The sequence below is a fragment of the Mirounga angustirostris genome, unplaced genomic scaffold (assembly GCF_029215605.1).
Source record: "Mirounga angustirostris isolate CCGP_5_RB_7025 unplaced genomic scaffold, mMirAng1.0.hap1 SCAF_6, whole genome shotgun sequence".
Taxonomy (NCBI): Eukaryota; Metazoa; Chordata; class Mammalia; order Carnivora; family Phocidae; genus Mirounga; species Mirounga angustirostris.
The window spans coordinates 136,419,783-136,437,984 of record NW_026991714.1 but is presented as its reverse complement, the minus strand read 5'-3'; the positions used below and the strand labels follow the sequence as shown (position 1 = coordinate 136,437,984).

The 18,202-nt window shown below is 38.9% G+C and overlaps 1 pseudogene; it reads right to left on the bottom strand.

Moving 5' to 3' along the window:
* Positions 1-17,037: 17,037 nt before the first annotated feature.
* Positions 17,038-17,903, bottom strand: LOC123847113 (rhomboid domain-containing protein 3-like; annotated as a pseudogene).
* Positions 17,904-18,202: the final 299 nt, after the last annotated feature.

Sequence of the window (18,202 nt, the reverse complement as noted above, 5' to 3'; positions counted from 1 at the left end):
TTTTTTAACACTTTTTTTAAAGAGCAGATTTAGGTTCACTTCACCCCAGACCCCAAATTAACCAAGAAATAGTTCTGAGAATATTTACAGCTCACTGAGGAACAAACATGTGCCTTTGAAGAATTATTTATTACAGGACTTTGAAAGTTCCTGCTTTCATTCATCTTTTCCACGCTAAGCTCTAGTCCAAATGGTCAAATGAACTGTAATTCTGATTGCCAGAAAAATCTCAGCTGCAAACCATTCTCCCAAAGCAAACCAGGCCTGCTTTTCAGGCTTGAGTTTGAGATGAGGCAAAAAATCTGCAAGATAAACATTTGCTCTTCCCCCTTGCTGAAGTCAATCCGAATACTTGGTTTTTGAGACTCACTCATCATCAGTCCCCTATGATTGTGGAACTCTGTACTGCCCTGTACTTAGAGACCTGGACACAGTTCAATAGAAAAGCAACCCACCACTTTCCTCCTATTTTCTCTGCTAATGAAAACCTTTTAAACTGCTGAACTTTTTATTGGTTATTTGTTACTGTCATTTGCCATTGTCTGTTCCCAAGATGATGGATCTGTCACTAAATCCACTTCTCCCTAAGCCTTGGTGGGAATTGAATTGACGTTCAAGTACAAACAGCCCAGCCACTAACCACAATACAATTCCAGCCACCATTATCCCATGTCCAGATTAATTTTAGTCATTTGTAAACAGCATGTGAGCGGTAAAGTTAAAGTCAATGAAGAAAGAGAATAATATTGACAATAATTCCCTCAAGCCACTCTCAACCTGTCTCCCATTATTATATATTATATCACCAACTGGAATGCATTTTCCTCCTCAGTTTCTTGTGATACCAAACTGGCTTAGAATGACCAACTTTCATATTTCTATGGGCTATATTATTATCACAGTGTAACTATATGCTATGGTTACATTTTCGTTGGAATTTCCCAAACATAATTCTCTCTTCTCTTTCCACCAAAGAGGAGCCATGGAACACATCTAAAAAAAAGTATTGTTTTGGGGGCACCTGGGTGGCACAGTCAGTTAAGCAACCAACCCTTGCGTTTTGGCTCAGGTCATGATCTCGGGGTCCTGAGATCCAGCCCCGTGTCAGGCTCTGTGCTCAGCGAGGAGTCTGCTTTTCTCTCTCTCCCTCTCCCCCTTCCCCCCACTTTCTAAAATAAACAAATCTTTAAAAATTTTTTTTAAGTATTATATTTTATTTCACAGCCCTAGGCGCATGTAAATGATGATCAATAACTCATGGCGAACAAACCCAATGCCACTGGTTTCTTTACAGTGTTCCATTTTTTCTACAACAAATCTCTATCTATCTATCTATCATCTATCTATCATCTATCATCTATCTACCTACCTATCTATAATCTATTTATCTATCTATTGATCTATCATCTATTTATCTATATCTTGTATAACAATCATTGGCAGTGTGTTGGAAAACTACACTGAACACAAAATTAAGCTCAATGGTCTCAGTGAATTTTGGTGTCAATTTGGGATGGACTTAGAAGTGTCAAAGAGATTTGTAGAAATAAGGTTCACTTATATTCCTCCACAGGAAACATTCTAAATCCGTTTTTTAAAATTAGCTTTATTGAGATGTAATTTACAAACAATAAAAAACCCACATTTGAAATGCACAAATCAATGAGCTTTGAAAAATATAGAAAGGAACACAACCATTAGCAAAAACAGGATATAAAACACTTCCCATTTCCAAGTTTTTTAGTGTCCCTTTCCAGACAATGCCTACTCCCATAGGAAACTCCTATTCTGAATTCTATTTCGGAGCGTTTGCCTGTTTGGGGCCTGTTATTCACTTTATATAAATGAAAGCATATAATACATACAGTGGTGTAGCTGGCCACATTGGCTCATCTTGATACTTTTTTTTTCTTCCAAGTTTTTATTTAAATTCTAGTTAACATACAGTGTGATATTAGTTTCAAGTGCAGAAGTTAAGAGATTCATCACCTACATACATCACCCAGTGCTCATTACATCAAGTGCCCTCCTTAATCCCCATCACTCATTTAGCCCATCTCCCCACGCACCTCCCCTCCAGCCACCCTCAGTTTGTTCTCTATAGTTAAGAGTCTGTTTTTATTGAACACTACATCTGAAACTAATGATGTGCTATATGTTGGCTAACTGAATTTAAATAAAAAAATTTTTAAAAAGATTCTGTTTGGGGCACCTGGGTGGCTCAGGTGGTTAGGCGGCTGCCTTTGGCTCAGGTCATGATCCCAGGGTCCTGGGATTCAGTCCCACATTGGACTCTTAATTTTTTTTTACCTACATGTTATATCAAGTGTAGCAATACTCCTAAAACAGTATGTTAAAATTTTCAGCTGTGATGGCAGATTTGTCATTCCTTTACTGATTTTTGAACTCATTAATTTTGTTGCTCTGTTATTAGGTACATTAATGTTTTTAAATTATTATGTCTTCTTGGCGAATTGTAACTTTAATCATTATGAAATGTCCATCTTTATCCATTCTTTTGTAAAATTTATTATCTTGATAACCACTTGCTCGAATAGCAATATAGCTACATCTACTATCTTATGCTTACTTTTAGCCAGGTATATCTTTCTCCATTTTTTATCTTTCAATGTATCTGTGGCTTTATATTTAAAATATGTTTTTAGCATATGGCATATAATTGGGACCTTCTTTTTTATCTAACCTGCCAGTATCTGCAGTTTAATTCAAATCTTTAGTTTATTACATATAATGTAATTATTTATATGATTCTATTAAAGTCTGCTATCTTGCTATTTGTTTTCTATCTGTCCAATGTGTTTGTTTTTCTACTTTTGTTCTTTTCCTCCTTTTTTTTTTTTAATCATATTCAACTATTTGTAGTGAGCCACTTAGTAACCTCTATTGGGTTTTTAGCTATAACTTACTATTTTATTGATTACTTTAGGGTCAAAAGTATGCAACTTTAATGTATCAATGTTTATTTACAAAATGATATTGTATCTCTTCACATTTCACACCTGATAGTTCTCATTTTCTTCTTCCCAATTCCCATTACACACCTCAAAATAATAAAACATTTACCCACTCCCACATTCTTTGTGCTATTTTTGTCATATGTCTGTATTTCACCCTTGTTAATGAGGGTATTTTCTCTGAATATAGAATATGAGATGTCAGATTTTTCTTTTTCAGTACTTAAAAAAATGCCATTCCATTATTTTCCTACTTTCATTGTTTCTGATGAAGTCCACTATCATACTTATAGTTTCCCTGCATGTATTAGATTTTCTCTGCTTTTAAGATGTTTTGTTTCTTTATTTTTTAATTTCTTCTGTTTAAGTGTAATGTGTTTAAGTGTGGCTTTCTTTGTATTCTTTCTGTTGTGGGTTCACCGAGCATCCTGGATCTATAAGTCAATGTTTTTCATCAAATTCAGAAAGTATTTGGCTACTAATTTTCAAAGTTTTTATGCTGTTTTCTTGCTCTCATCCTTCTGAGACTCTAATTATATATTTGATAAGGTGTCCAATATTATTCCAAAAGTTTCTAATATGCTGCTAATTTTGCTTCAGTCTTTTCTTTTAGATTCTGTTGGGGCAGATTTAGGAGGAGCCTTATTCTAAAGTTTGACTCTTAATTTTAAGATGAAGTCTTCCTTGTGTCTTACCTGGAGTTGGAGCGTTAATGAAGTTTATCCACTCTGACTGGGCTGGACCTCCAATGTTTTCCAACACCGTTGATATCTAGAATCTCTGTTTCCTTCCCAATGTCATTAACAGCCACTTGCTCATATGCCTCCATGGAATCTCACCCTGTACATGCACAGCCTAGCTCTCCACCAAGGATTCGCAGGGAACCGCCATGCAAACTTTCACCACCACTACCCTGCAGTATGTAGCTTTCTCCTCTCTGATGCTTTACCCTACAGAATATACAGATCTTCTAGCTGCCCTGAATTCTAAGCATTTGGGGGGGAGCTTTTCCCCCCTCAATAAAACAGCTGCACTCTGTTCATTGCGTTGAGGTCAGAAAATTGTACCCAGGCAGACAGCTGGGTGATCTTGGGGCTCATCTTTTAAGTTTCCATTATCTCAGGAATTACCGTCTTCCATGCCTATTGTCCTATGCCTGAAAACAGTTGCTTTATATATGTCATTTAGTTTTCTGTGTGTGTGTGTGTGTGTTTTAAGGAAAACTGTGTCTAAAGAAGGCGTTCCAAATAAAAGTTGTTATGCATTTGCTATTTACTTCCTCAAATTGTTTTCACATAAACTCTAAAAAACCATAAGATAAGATGTTCAAAATGTTCTTATGAGAGGGAAAAAAAGAGAAATTGAGAAATATTTTTGGCTTGAAACCTCAAAATGACTCTGTTTCTATATGTGTACCCCATCCTCTGAGGCAAGACAGTCTATAAGTGTTCCATATAGTGACTCATTTTTTTTCCAATTGTCAGTCTTCTCTGGAAATTTTATTCCATCAGCCTAAGCGGGCCAGATTTACCATTTTTGTAGCTTCTCTTAGATTTTTCAATAGCATTTTCCCTTTTTGATAATTCAGGGTTCTCTTACTTAAGATGTCAGTGCTCCTTCCTGAACATTAAATCCAGAATGTTGTAGGAGAAGAAATGAGTGGCTATTTGTTTTGAGCATTTTGTTTGAATAAGAAATACCAATATTCTTGAAGTGGTTTTTCAAGTTATAAGGCCCACACTCTCGACTGCCTGAAGTCTCTTCTGTTATGATGTGTTTTTGTTTTTGTTTTACTCCCAGAGTATTACTGGATATGTATCAGGACATTTCCTTTAAGCAGATTTCAGGCAGGAGCTAATTATGCTGACAGCCAGCTACTCATCAGTAGACAGTAGAAAGAAAGCCAGCAAAAGATGAAAGATGTTGGGTATATTCATCAGGCCAGATGGTCAAACCGGAAGTTTGAGCCCCCTGAACACACGGTGTTATTTTATTGGCCATTAAGCAAAGTGAAATTTTGCAGTAATATTTAACAACATGTTTTTTTCTCCCTCATTTAAAACCACCAGGCCTAAAATGTGTCAAATGAAATTTCGACTCAGAGTGCAGTCTGTGTTCCAGGAAATGTCACCGAGGGTTTCAAAGCATCTGTCACTGTCATTACAGTTTTATGAGAGCAAGATTATAGAATTCATCAAGAGTTCCTTGCCTGATGAGTTGTATATATGTTTGAGTTTATTTTTACTTCAAGAAGGAGACCATAGAAGTCCTCCCCACAAAACCATCCTTGCTAGAAATTGATGTGAATAGAAATCATCCTAAGCCTTCCTGTCACCTGGGACTGAAATAGAGCCCACACCTCAGTCCCCTCCCTTTGAGCTGCTATGCTCTCTGTGCATGCGCCAGAATTAACTTGGGATTTAAGTTATATACCCCAGATCTCCCTAAAACACATACAGTGTTTCTCTCTTTCCCCAGCATGGAGAATAGTTGTGTTCTTTTCATGTTGATGCTCTTGAAAGGATTATTCCCAACAGGATGTTGTGCATTGGCTTCAGGACTACTGCGAAATGTCAAGAGGGCTCCTCGGATCTGTATTTCATTAGTGTTTCCTGCTGCTCACCATGTAGTATGTTTTGATCTTTCTTTCTTTTAGTGCTGCTACTTCTGATCTGTCCCTTTTCCTTTCTCTGGGGCTGCCTGGGTCCTCACTAGCTTAGCACCTCAGTCACTTGCATCTTCAGTGTGGATCTTAGTCACCTTTCAGTGGCTTCAGGTACTAACTTTAGGGGGGCTTCTAATGTGTATGGAGGATGAGTAGGTTTTCTCTTTTTACACTGCCAGTTTATTGAGTTGGAAATTTAAAGATCTACCCAAAGGCCCAAAGGCCCCCAGGGTCAAAGAGTGAAATGAAAGAACTTTTCTGAAGTTTTGGCAAATTCTTCTGCCCATAAAATGTATTCCTGAGTTTGGGGTCTAGCTAGAATCCTACCTGGGCACCTCATTCTCAGGGGCTATTTTCCCTCCTACCTCACCTTCAGTGGGATTCCAGGTTGAAGAGAGAATAAGGAAATGAATGCCCAACAATTAATTTTATGTGTCATGTTAAAATGCAGAACCTGATTATTCATTCTGATACCATCTTCAATGACTACATAAATGTCTCTGCTGCAGATTCAGTAAACATTCTAGTGCCAGACAGACAGTGTGAGACATATGCTAGGGACACAAGATGAATGAGATGATGCCCTTGCCTGAAAAGAGTATACACAGAATTCAGCAGTTTCAACAATGAGTCCTAACACAGTTCTTAATGAGTCCTTTGACTCTACAAGAGATAGGAATCTCCAGACAGGAACGCCCTTTACTGGACCACATTCTTTTTATACTGCCAGATGCTTCATGCCTCCTCACCTCCATACCAGGAGCTCCAAAGACCAAACATGACTTGCCACATCTTTCCTTCAGATGCAGAGTCTTCATTTGTTCTAACTCAACTTTCAGTAGGGAAATTGCTTCCGTCTTTGCCATTTCGTGCTCTGCCAGCATTGTGCTAACTGACCACTGTCTTCCGAAGGAAGAAATTGCCTCTGCTTTCTTAGAAAATAGAGACCAGCAAGGCATGCTCTAAGTCATCTTAGGATGATTTGACTAATGAAAGCAATGCAACTTAAGAAATTGCTGTGTGCTCTTCCTGGTGAAGCCAGCCCCTGGTGGTAGGCACCAGGGTGGATGCAGACATGAATTTCCCATGAAGCTCATGAGCCTTAAGCTTCAGGGTCCCTCGCCCGCCTGGCCTTGGGAGGAGTCCTAGCAATGTCCCATGGTCACTCTGTATTTTTCTCTGCAAAAAGGGCGACCCAAATTGAGTATGCTTCTGCTCCCACAAACCTATGTCTTTATTTAGGTATATTTAAAAACAAATCAATAAGAGAGAGTCTCTGTCCTCTGAGATTCATGTTAGCAAGTGAAAAAAACAGCATAAGTGCAACAAAATAAGCAGACTCCAAATATAAAGCAGCCCTCCCATTTTCCCACTGATAATTTTTTTGGTGAATTTTAACCTATACGTGCTTAGAGATGTAGTTGGAATAATCAGTATTTAATTTCTTAACTTACTTACAGTAGATATTTAAATTCATGTTACCTAATACAGTGATCCAGAAATATTACTTTTTCTACACTCAAATTTCATGGAACCATTTGATTGAAACTTTTCACATGCAACGTTGACGTCAATGTCTTAATCATTCCTAGAGTCCCTTTTTGAATCATCTAGCAAAGTTTTCTTGCATACCATATTCACTGCTAGGTTGTTTCAACTACAACACCGTTTGATTCTATGCATAATTCTGTCACTGGAAATTTTGTCCTATACCATTAGAACCCATAATGGAAGAAAGTGCTTTTCATTTGTCCTATAGATGTGATTTGACATTCCCACAACTTACGACCATGTATCTTTTTAATGACGTTAAAGATAATATTTTTATAATGATACCCGCCATTTGCAACTGTGAAGACTTTCTCCTAAGGAATACTCATTAGCCCTGTATTGAATCCCTGCTTCTGCAGACGACCTTTATAGATATCAAACACTAGTGCTAAGGTTATTTCCGGATATCAGTGATTCTCAGACCTAGCTGTACATTAGAATCACCTGGAGAGCATTTAAAAAACACAGATGCCTGCATCCACTTCCAGAGATTCTGATTTAATGGTCTGGGATGCAGCCTGCATGCTGAAATTTTTTAGAAGTTCTCTAGGCAAATGTGTGGCCAAAGTTGAGATCCACTATGTTCCCCAAGCAATTCTTTATTATTCAAAATAAAATAACTGGGAGAAGGACAGGTCTTAACATAGAGACTTCATAAGGACTCAAATATGAAGTGACTACTTTTTTTCTAAATGATAATTTAAAGAAATATAAATGTCACTTATATAGACATATGTATAATATAGACATAAAATCTCACGCAAGCAAAAAGGTACTACTTTTTTAATATGGTGAATATTTCCTCTTTTAAAAGTTATACTTGTGGGGTGCCTGGGTGGCTCAGTCGGTTAAGTGTCTGCCTTTGGCTCAGATCATGATCCCAGGGTCCTGGGATTGAGCCCCTCATAGGGCTCTCTGCTCAGCAGGGAGCTTGCTTCTCTTTCTCCCTCTGCCTGCCGCTCCCCCTGCTTGTGCTCTCTCTCTCTCTCTGTCAAAGAGATAAATAAAATCTTTAAAAAAAATAGAAGTGATACTTGCTAATTAAATAAAATTTAGAAAAGGTCAGACTATCTGTCTCATTTGAGGATTCAAAGAAGGAAGATACTCGGGTATGACATCAGTTGGGAGAAACTGACATCAGAGGATTTGCCTGGACAAAGAATGAGGAATCATTTAAGTACAGAGATTAAGGAAAGGCAGGTGTACCAAGCAAAGGGAATGAAAATATAATACTCAAAGTCCCCAAAATATAGTGCTTTGAGGTGGCAATTAGAATTTCTTTTTAAAAACAAAGACAAATGTTTTCTTGATGAACAAAGCTATGTGTCTGGCTTCTAGAGATAACCAGCACGTCAGGAGTATTTGTTTGGTAGCTCTCGGCATGGAAGTGTGGACTAACATCTAGAAATGATTGTCCAATCATTGACAGTGTTATTTACTACTTTACCCAGGACACAAATTCAATTTTCTACCTGGACACTTGTGGGTTAATGGGTAATGTTTTCCTTTGGCCACTGGGTATTTGGCATTCTTCTTTCCTGCCCCTTGTTTGGGTTTGTAAGAACAGTCAACAGCAAATGATCCAAAAAGCAAAAGCTGATCACCCTAAATATCTAAATTGAGAAAGTCATATTAAGCTTAGTCACTACTCCTAATATGACAGATGTTTCTGGTTGAAATTCACTTAGAAAGAAGAAAAAATAGAAAACAAATGCTCTGTAAGACCTGTGTATTGATTTTCTTTGTAAAAGAGATGAGAAAAGTATAAGGATGAAAGTGGGCGTGGTACATGAAGAAACTTCAGTTGGCTTCGTCAGCAAAGAAAGAGGTAAAGAGCAGACAGAATTCAATCTTTGAAGACATGAAAGCCTGAAACACAAAGTCATGTACATTTTTTAAGCACTTTACATTTTTCAAAGTCTTTATGTAATCCTGTATGATATTCTTATTAGTTTATGAGATGATCAGACAAGTATGGTTATCCCCATTTCCAGGAAGAAATATAGGTCAGAGAAGTTGAGTGACTTTTCCAAGGTCACAGAACAGGAGGAGACCCAAATCTCTCAACTCTCAGTGCTGTTTTTTCTACCACCCATTAGAGATCCCTACAATTCATGTTTTACTTCTACCAGTAGCACTAATTTAATGAAGTCCCAGAAAGGTCACCGTAGGAATGGATTATTTTAAACAAACTAAGCAGTTTTTCTTTATTTTTTTAAATTTCTATTGTTACGTTAATCACCATACATTACATCATTAGTTTTTGATGTAGTGTTCCATGATTCATTGTTTGCGTATAACACCCAGTGCTCCATGCAGAACGTGCCCTCTTTAATACCCATCACCAGGCTAACCCATCCTGCCACCCTCCTCCCCTCTAGAACCCTCAGTTTGTTTTTCAGAGTCCGTCGTCTCTCATGGTTTATCTCCCCCTCTGATTTCCCCCCTTCATTCTTCCCTTCCTGCTATCTTCTTCTTTTTTTCTTAACATATATTGCATTATGTGTTTCAGAGGTACAGATCTGAGATTCAACAGTCTTGCACAATTCACAGCGTTCACCACAGCACGTACCCTCCCCAGTGTCTATCACCCAGCCACCCCATCCCTCCCACCCCACCTCCCACTCCAGCAACCCTCAGTTTATTTCCTGAGATTAAGAATTCCTCGTATCAGTGAGGTCATATGATACATGTCTTTCTCTGATAGTTTTTCTTTATTTTTAAACGTGTATATACTTATTAAAGAAATTTTAGAAAATGCAGAAGACAAACACAAATAGTTCACTATCATCTATTAATATTATTTTCACTTAATATTTTTTGTATATTCTTCAGTCTTATTTTTTCTATTTACAATTGCTATTTTTAATGTGAAATGCTACATTATTTCACTTTTAAGATAGCATAAACATTTCTCCTTGCTTTTATGCAGACTTTATGAATATATAATGACTCTATGATAGTTCTCATTTATGAGATGTTTTCCATATTCCAAGCATGATGCCAGTCTTAGATATCGCAATGACCCTATTAGGCAAGAGTTTTTATAACTACTTTCCAGATAAAGAAACATAAGCAGGAGAGCAACCTATAGGTTGTAAACTAGAAGGAGCAGTTACGGAATTTACCCACCAGGGGTCTGTTAACCCTACTCTGCTACACAATGTATACTCAAATAGATGTCCTCTGGTTTATTCAAACATTCCCAGCGAGATGAACATTTAGATTGTTTCTAATATTGCCAATTATAAATAATACTGAGATAAATGTTTTAGGACCAGTAATATTGTCTCAGTGTTATTTATACTAATACCCGGCATATACTAATACTAACCAAATATTTCCTTACGATAAATTATAGAAATGGAATTCCTAGATCAAAGAACATAAACCTTTTAATGTGGTTTAACTGTCACCCCCCCCAAAAACACATTATTTTCTTACAAGAGAAAATAATACCCATTTATGTTCCCAGCTGAGAGTCCCATCTTACAGTGCTTTTGCCTACATCAAAGTTTAGGTTAATATCTCCTTACTTTTTCCCCCTGTTAAATTACAGGTGAAACATATTAATTAATTTTTTATAGCTGCATTGAGATATAACTGATATACAAAAAAAACTGTATATATCTAATGTATACAATTTGATGAGTTTGGACATACGCATACACACATGATACCATCACCACAATAAAGGAAGTAAACATATCCATCACCTCCAAAAGTTTTCTTATGTACCTTTGCTTTTTGTATGTGTATAGTAAGAATACTTACCAAGATATTCTCTCTTAAATTTTTAAGTGCACAACACCATATCGCTAACTACAGGCCCAATGTTGTACAACAGATCTGTAGAACTTATTCATCTTGTATCACTTTATACTCATTGCATAACAGTTCTTCATTTCCCACTCCCTCCATTCCCAGGTAACCCACCATTTTATTTTCTGCTTCTGTGAGTTTGACTATCTTATATACCTCTTATAAGTGGAATCTTCCAGCATTTGTCTTTATGTGACAAATTTACCTTAGCATAATCTCTTCCAGGTCTATCCATATGGTCACAATGATAGGATTTCCTTCTTTTTTAAGGCTAAATAATATTTTATTGTAACTATATACCACATTTTCTTTGCCTATTCATCTGCCGATGGACATTTGGTTTCCATATCTTGGCTATTGTGAATAATGCTGCAATGGAATTTGGAGTGCAGATATCTCTTCAAAATCCTGATTTTGATTCTTTTGGATATATCCAGAAGAAGATAATCCCACGCAAAAGGATGAAATTAGACCCTCATCTTACACCATACCCAAAAATCAACCCAAAATGGATTAAAGAATTAAACATAAGATCCCAAACTATAAAATTCCTGGAAGAAAACGGGGCAAGCTTCCTGCCATTGGTCTTGACAATTATTTCACAGATATGATAACAAAAGTACAGTGACAAAAGCAAAAATAGACAAGTGGGACTATATCAAACTAAAAACCCTCTGCCCAGCAAAGGAAACAATCAACAGAGTAAAAAAGCAACCTATGGAATGGGAGAAAACGTCTGTAAACCACATATCCGATAAGGAGTTGATTTTGAAAATATGTAAGGAACTCCTACAACTACATAGCAAAAAAAAAAAAAAAAAAAAATTAACTCAATTTAAAAGCAGGCAAAGGACTGAAATAGACATTTATCCAGAGAAGCCACACAAATGGTCAACGGCTATGTGAAAAGATGTTCAACATCACTAATTATTAGGGAAATACAAATCAAAACCATAATGAGAGATCACCTCATAATTGCTAGGATGGCTATTGTAAGGGAGAGGGAAAAAAAATCACTTTTTATTTTACCCTTTTAAATTTTCAACTGGGACCCCTGTAACAAAGGACAGATTGACAAGAGAAAAGCAAACAAATTATTTAATATGCATTTTACATGAAACAGGAAGCTTCATAAGGAAATGAAAGAAATGGTTAAACCTGAGTTTCTGTACTAGGTTTGATGAAGAGTTGTGGAAATAGGACAAAAGCAAGCGAAGTATAGTAAACTGAAGGGAATTTAACAAGGCCTGTTCATTCAGATTCCTCTCTGTCCTTTTGTCCTTGTCAGAGATAAGGATGCCTCCTTTCTCTAGGATTAGGGAGGGCACCTCTCACAAGAGGCTTTTATGAACTGCTTCAGGGGAAGGTCCGAGAAAGTCCTTCCTACACATACCATTTCTCAAATTCTATCAGGTTGAAATCCTCAATATGCCAAGGTACCCTATTTAGGGGTAGTGTGTCTCGAAGCTCACTATCATTATTATTATAAGGATAAGTGTTGGTGAGTTTGTGGAGAAAAAGGAACTTTTCTACACAATTGGTAAATTGGGGCAGCCACTGTGGAAAACAGCATGAGGATCCCTTAAAAAATTAAAAATAGACCTACCATATGATCCAGCCATCCCACTTCTGGGTATTAGCTATTTATTTTAAAAGAAAATATTCTGGTACATTTTGGAAGACCTACGCTGTCAACATCAGCACTTGCCTTTTCCTCCCACATATACTTTTTATCTTTCACTTAAGATTTTTCTCTCTACTTTTCTTATCGCTATGAACAAATTTGTTCACTAGTCCACTATGTATAACGCTTTATGTCTGATGATATTTGGGGACAATTAGGTGTATAGTGCAGTCACCCGTGTGGAAGAGCTTAACCTTTACTTAACACATAGGAAAATTGACAAAATAATTACCTGAAGGACTCCTAGTGTTGGGAGGAGGGAGAGATCAAAGGTTCCTCAGCTCCTCCCTTCCTTCGCTCCCTCTGACAAGGGCAAATTTTCTCCCCTCCCCAACCTCCTTCCAAATTGCTGAGTCATGCTGCTGAATAATCATGAGGCAGATACCCAAATTCCAGCCTATGTATTTATTTTAATTTGGCAGGGGCTGAGTATGGGAAAGGTGGTTGGGAGTACTGCTTATGCATATGTATTTATTTTAATTGGCAGGGGCTGAGTATGGGAAGAGTGGTTGGGAGTTCTGCTTATCACGTAAGTAAAGATTCTGGAAAACTCCTTAGTATAATAGACACCATTCACTATAAGAGGTTATTAGAACAAACTCAGAAACTTTCCCTAGTGAAGGGTAGCCCCTAAGAAGTGCAGATTATGACAAATTCAATTGCAAATTAGGAAGTGTCTATTAGAACACAAGAGAAAAAGGGCTGCTGGAGGAGGGTTTTCCTGACTGTGGCATTACTGAAAGCAAGGACAGTAAGTGGGGCCATTATGATGATTTAGCATCTCAGAACAGCCTCAGGAAGATAAACACCCTTGCTTTTACAAGGGCAGGTTTGGTACACAAGAATCTGCAGCTGAAAAGGGAATAACCTAAACCTGGAGTGATGTCAGTTATTTTGCCATCATTTGGACGGTGATAGGGTGAAGGAGGGGGAGCAAGTGGCTAAGAGTAGAATGGGGAGACTCAGAAGAGAGTCCAGGGTCTGTCGTACTGGATGGGTGACAGAGCATGCATGGAGCTGGCTCAGGAGTCAGGGATGGTGGCCAGAGGCAAAATGGAGAGGACATGCAGAATTCTAGCCAGGTTGGGGAAGAGGAGACAGGAAGGCAAACCTTTGTAAGGGCAGGGACCCCAGGTGCCCAGCACGGTATCTGGCACAGGGCATGCCTGCCGTAATTCCTCTATCCCTCATCCTTTGGTTTACAAAGTTTTACTCATCTTTCAAACATCTGGTTGCATGTCTTAAATCTGTCTTCCTCAAAGAAGCCTTTCTTGACACCGTGGAATACAGATTTGCTACCCTTCCTAAGCCCTTCTATGATGCTGTATGTCCAGTACATCACAGCACATATCACAATATTGTCATGTTTTCATTGTCTTTCATCCTCTCCACGTTGTAAGCTCATGATGGCATGAGGGTCTTGTATATGGCTATATCCCCAGGGCTTAGCATAATGCCTGACACATAAAGGCTTAAGAAATATTTGTTAAGGGGCAGGCTTAAGAAATATTTGTTAAGAAATAATGCAATATATGTTAAGAAAAAAAAAAGAAGATAGCAGGAGGGAAAGAATGAAGGGGGGTAAATCAGAGGGGGAGACGAACCATGAGAGACGATAGACTCTGAAAAACAAACTGAGGGTTCTAGAGGGGTGGGGGGTGGGAGGATGGGTTAGCCTGGTGATGGGTATTGAAGAAGGCACGTTCTGCATGGAGCACTGGGTGTTATGCACAAACAATGAATCATGGAACACTACATCTAAAACTAATGATGTAATGTATGGTGATTAACATAACAATATTTTTTTAATTTGTATAAAAAAAGAAGAAAAAGAAATATTTGTTAAGGGGCGCCTGGGTGGCTCAGTCAGTTGGGCATCTGCCTTCAGCTCAGGTCGCGATCCCGGGGTCCTGGGATCGAGCCCCGTGTCCGTCTCCCTAATCAGCAGGGAGTCTGCTTGTCCCTCTCCCTCTGCTGCTCCCCCTGCCTATGCTTTCTCTCACTCTCTCTCCCACTCTCTGTCAAATAAATTAATTAAAAAAAAAAAAAAGAAAGAAATATTTGTTGAATAAGGAGTGGGAACTAGGAGGTGACCCACCAAGGCAAGATGTTTTAGAACAGACATCCATATAAAAATGCCTTTTCCTTCAGCTAAGTTTCACCATGATTGATTTTTTTCACAACTTTTCTGTTTTCCAGGGAAAATGTAATGTTGAGCAAAAATGGTTTTGTAAGAGTGTCCATTCTGGCTTATTTGATTATATAATTAAAAGCCAATTATTGGGGTGCCTGGGTGGCTCAGATGGTTAAGCATCTGCCTTCGGCTCAGGTCATGATTCCAGGGTCCTGGGATCGAGCCCCACATCGGGCTCCTGGCTCAGCAAGGAGCCTGCTTCTCCTTCTCCCTCTGCCTCTCTCCCTGCTCATGCTGTCTCTCTCTGTATCTCTGTGTCTCAAATTAATAAATAAAATCTTTAAAAAAAAATAAAAATAAAAATAAAAAAATTTAAAAAGCCAAATATTTTCCATTGTTTATGGCCAAAGGCTAGATTGTAGTCAGTGATACGAGCAATATTATATAGAGAGCGCAGGATAATGTAAAACTTTGGTGAAAAGGTAATTATGGGCCAATAAATTCACATCACTGAAGAGTTGAAATTTTTAGGACTTTATTTAAAAACAATAAGAAGGGCTCACCTGTATCTTCACAAAATTTAATGAATCAGGCTTTAGTTAATGATCTACATATTAGCCAAGGTCTGAATGTGAGATGCAACATCTTTTATCCCTTAAGGTAATTGTATACTCAAGAAATGTGCCTAATTAGCTAATGGACTGGTCTCTGGCATTGACATTTCCAAGGATAAATTCTAAAAGGGAAATAAGAAGTTTGCTGGGAAGGAGGAATGTGCAGTTATACAATATAAGAAAAATATCTAGTTCAAGCTCTTTGTAAGCATAAGATGTAATCTTGTATGTTTGGATTTTTGTTTGTTTTTGTTTTTATTTAATTTATTATTGTTAATCACACAATTCATACATTCTTCTTTTTTGAGATTTTATTTATTTATTTGAGAGAGAGAGAGCCCAAGTGGGAGGAGGGGCAGAGGGAGAAGCAGGCTCCCCAATGAGCAGGAAGCCTGACCGGGGCTGGATCCCAGGACCCTGAGATCATGATTTGAGCTGAAGGCAGACGCTTAACTGACTGAGCCACCCAGGTGACCCCAATTCATACATTCTTATAAAAATTCAAACAAATAATTCTATAAAAAGATCCCCTTTGCCACACCAAACTCACAGCCCTCTTCAAATATAATTTGATACAGTTTGGTGTATATACATCCAGATCTTATTATGTACATTTACATGTATTTATGTTCATATTTAGAATTATATATTTTTGTTTGGTTTGCTTGTTTTTACATTGTGTATTATCTTACAAATTGCTTTTATTTCAGGTGACAGTATGTCTTAGAGATCCATAACAGTACATATAAATCTACCCCATTCTTTTTCATTGCTGCATAATATTCCATAGAATAGATGAAATACTTCATTTAACTGTACCCCGATGGACAGTTAGTCATGTTCAGTTTGTCACTGTAATAAACAACATTGTGATGTGTACATTGCATTGTGGACACATGGGAATATTTTTCTAGGAAAATACTACTTTAAAATGGATTGTCAAATAAGAGGATATAAATACTAAATCTTTTTTTTTTTTAAGATTTTTTTTTATTTATTTATTTGACAGAGAGAGAGATAGAGCAGGAACACAAGCAGGGGGAGTGGGAGAGGGAGAAGCAGGCTTCCTGCCGAGCAGGGAGCCCGATGTGGGACTCGATCCCAGGACCCCGGGATCATGACCTGAGCCGAAGGCAGACGCTTAACGACTGAGCCACCCAGGCGCCCATAAATACTAAATCTTGATAAACATTGTGAAATTCTTTTCCAGAAGAGGCTGCATCAATGTCAGTACCAAGGGCAGTATATAAAAGTCCTCATTATCTTCTTCTTCTTCCCCACAGCCTTTTACTACTTCTTCCTCCTTGTCTTCCAAATTTATGGGAGCAAAACTGATATTCCATTGATGTTTCATTTGTATTTCTCTGATTATAAGTGAAGTTTCATATCTCTTTGTGTAGTTCTAGCTATTTGAATTTCTTTTTCTGTGAATTACCCACTCGTATTTTTGCCTTTTTCTTATTTATTAATAGAAAGTCCTTATATATTGAAAAAATATTTACCTGCTGGGCTGAAAGAAAATATTTGCAACATAAATATTATTATATTTTAACTTAATGTACTTTGTTAGATCATTTGTGCCCAGGCCAGCCTCACCTCTGAGGAGCCCTCTCCTGTCCACTGCACAGGCCACAGGCCTGGGGACTGCCAGGCTGAGCCTTCACTGCAGAACCAGAGACTAGGGGAGGCCATGTAAGGAGGTCCAGGGTGGTAGGAGGAGTGATAGGCAGCGCAGCCAGGCTGCCTGGAGTAGGAGGGTGTCTGAGTGGCCAGCCCCTCGCCAGGGGCCTGTGAAAGACACCCTCCTACATTGCACACAGCCACCACTCAGAAAGCTCCAGCCACTGGAAGGACCCGGCTGCATAGGCCAGGCCAGCAAGGAGGCCACAGAGAAGCTGTAGGAAGGGTGGCTCAGCGCTGAGCAGCGGTATCTAGTCAGCAGCCACGATGACAGTGCCCCTGGGGCTGTCTAGGCTAGTAACCCAGCCCCACCAGCATGGCCAGGTGCACAGGCATGGGGCTATAGCCACCAGCTGCCCTGGACCCGCAGAGGCCTGCGAGCCGCACAGCTATTAGCCCAACAGCTAGGGTGAGCAGGGCGGAGGTGTGCAGGAACTGCACAGTGCCCAGGTGGCCCTCCGCAGCAGGCTCAGGAGCAGGCCAGGTAGGGCCATGGATCAGCAGTCGGTGTGCCTGCCAAGGGTCCAGCCACGGCTCCGGGGCCAGCGCAAGATTGGGGCCAGCCCCCCACCAGCCACAGGCTGCTCAGTAGTGGCATCAGGAAGGAGGAGGCTAGAGGCAGTGCCGGGGACCACAGAGCATGCCCCACAGCCCCCTGAATGCCAGGTGGAGCCCCCAGCTGAGAGTCAGGACTCCAGATCCCTGGTGAGGCTGGAGAGCCCAGAGCCCACTTGGCTTGCACAGGCACGTGACCCCAGCAGACCAGAGGGTGAGACATACCCTCCCCTGCCACCCACTGATTACTCTGCAGGTGATATAGACCCAGGTCCCTTCCCCTAGAGTTAATTTTGTATATTGTTTTAGATATGGATCTAATTTTCTTTTTTCTCAGATAGCTAGCCAATTGTCCCAAGTTCTTTCCTTCGTTACATGAAATGCTTTCTCTAGAATATATTTACCTCTAGCTTCTATTGAGTTCCACTTATCCCTTTTTATCTACTTCCATTCCGATACAGTATCCTCTTGGTTACTACAGCTTTATAGGATATTTTGATGTCTCATAAGCCATATCTCCAT